The sequence below is a fragment of the Arachis hypogaea genome, chromosome 17 (assembly GCF_003086295.3).
Source record: "Arachis hypogaea cultivar Tifrunner chromosome 17, arahy.Tifrunner.gnm2.J5K5, whole genome shotgun sequence".
Classification (NCBI taxonomy): Eukaryota; Viridiplantae; Streptophyta; class Magnoliopsida; order Fabales; family Fabaceae; genus Arachis; species Arachis hypogaea.
The window spans coordinates 51,876,268-51,878,767 of NC_092052.1; positions in this window are offsets into that span (position 1 = coordinate 51,876,268).

The following is a 2,500-nucleotide window of genomic DNA, read 5'->3' on the forward strand; positions in this document are numbered from 1 at the left end:
GGGCGTTGCAACGTTGGCTGGAGGCGTTGCAACGGAGGCAGGGTGCGTTGCAACGTTGGCCGGTGACGTTGCAACGGAGGCAGGTCGCTTTGCAACGGATGCTGGGATCGTTGCAACGGAAGCTGGGGGCATTGCAACGTTGGCTGGGGGCGTTGCAACGGATGCTGAGCGCGTTGCAACGTTGGCTGGTGACGTTGCAACGGATGCTGGTAACGTTGCAACGGAGGCAGGGCGCATTGCAACGTTGGCTGGGGGCGTTGCAACGGAGGCAGGTCGCGTTGCCACGGTTGCTGGTGACGTTGCAACGGAGGCAGGGCGCGTTGCAACGTTGGCTGGGAGCGTTGCAACGGAGGCAGGGCGCGTTGCAACGGATGCTGGTGACGTTGCAACGGAGGCAGAGCGCTTTGAAAAGTTGGCTGGGGCGTCGCAACGGAGGCAGGTCGCGTTGCCACGGTTGCTGGTGACGTTGCAACGGAGGCAGGGCGCGTTGCAACGGATGCTGGTGACGTTGCAACGTTGGCTGGGGGTGTTGCAACGGATGCTGGGGGCGTTGCAACGGATGCTGGGCGCGTTGCAGCTGAGGCAGGTCGCGTTGCAACGTTGGCTGGGGCAGTGCAACGGATGCTGGGGGCGGTGCAACGTTGGCCGGGCGCGTTGCAACGGTTGCTGGTGACGTTGCAACGGGGCAGGGCGCGTTGCAACGTTGGCCGGGAGCGTTGCAACGGAGGCAGGGCGCGTTGCAACGGATGCTGGGGGCGATGCAGCGTTGGCTGGGCGCGTTGCAACGGATGCTGGTGACGTTGCAACGGAGGCACCCCGCCGTTGCAACGATGGCTCGGAGCGTTGCAACGAAGGAGCCAAATTTTCATATCTCATAATTGGCTCGTGTATTTTTTCTAAAATTTTGAGGGAACCTTGGTAATATTATGTGAAGGCTGCACCAAAAAATCCAGGTCAAAAATCGCACGTTTGCTCCGTTTTTCATTTTTTTTGAATTTCCGGCTTTCCGGGCGGTAAAAAAATCGGCAAAAAAAATCGACACGGTGTAAATTCACCAAATTTGGGGGATGGAAAGATCTTATTTTTCTAGAGGTTGTTGCAAAAAACGGCGTCAAAATTCGACCTCTAGATCACTTTCCTTGAGTATGTCTCCTCACGGAAAAGGACGTCTACCCGTGGCACTTTGGTAATGGCTCGGCAGCCTATTATAGGGGGGAGGGGTGTCACGCTGCTGAAACTCGAGTTGCCCAAAGGCTTGCTGGGTGCAATGCCAGCAAGATGCACGTTGCCTTGCCATCCCCTAGGCACACTAGCAAGCACGTTGTGGTTGTGGTGTGCCGCCGGGCTCCCCCGCCCCCAACGGAGGCACCTGCCGTTGCAACGATGGCTCGGAGCGTTGCAACGGAGGAGCCAAATTTTCATATCTCAGAATTGGCTCGTGCATTTTTCGTGAAATTTTGAGGGAACCTTGGTAATATTATGTGAAGGCTGCACACAAAAATCCAGGTCAAAAATCGCACGTTTGCTCCGTTTTTCATTTTTTTTGAATTTCCGGCATTCCGGGCGGTAAAAAAATTGTCAAAAAAAATCCACACGGTGTAAATTCACCAAATTTGGAGGATGGAAAGATCTTATTTTTCTAGAGGCTGCTGCAAAAAACGGCGTCAAAATTCGAGCTATAGAGCACTTTCCTTGAGTATGTCTCCTCACGGAAGAGGATGTCTACCCGTGGCACTTTGGTAATGGCTCGGCAGCCTATTATAGGGGGGAGGGGTGTCGTGCTGCTGAAACTCGAGTTGCCCAAAGGCTTGCTGGGCGCAATTCCAGCAAGATGCACGTTGCCTTGCCATCCCCTAGGCACACTAGCAAGCACGTTGTGGTTGTGGTGTGCCGCCGGGGTCCCCCGCCCCGGGTCCAAGGTCGAGCACGGGCGTCTGGCTGCGGCGAATCCCGATCACCGAAGGACCAACAAGAAGGGAAACACGTCCGTGCATGGCCCACCTAGGCACCACCTAGGGAGCATGGCGTGGTGGAGTTGTGCCTTGGGCACACGCTCGGGGCAACACCTTGTGCTCGGCCCAGGACTAGGGGGATCATCCCAAGTCCGAGCACGACGTGGGAACGGCGGGCGGCCTGTTCGCCCCCGCGAGGGTCAACGCGTCTTGTGCAGCCCAACGCTTGGCCAGGCCTAGTGTGGCGCACGACGCGGATGATGGATATGCGTGCGGCAGCGGGTGTCGTGGGCAGGAGGCAACGCGACGTGCTCGTCCCAGCACTTTGAGGGGGCACGTTGCGGAAGACGGTTACCTGTTCGTGTCCACTCCCGAGGGGCAACGTGTCGTGCTCGCCCTACGTCTAGGGTCGACGTACGACGGAGCCCGATGCGGTGTGGGTTGGGCGTGTTGCTTAAGACGGTGCGGCTGTTCGGCTATCGCCCGAAGCACCTCACGCATCTGTCTGTCCCTTGAATGTTCTTCGTCGCTTCCCCCGAACCCTGTCC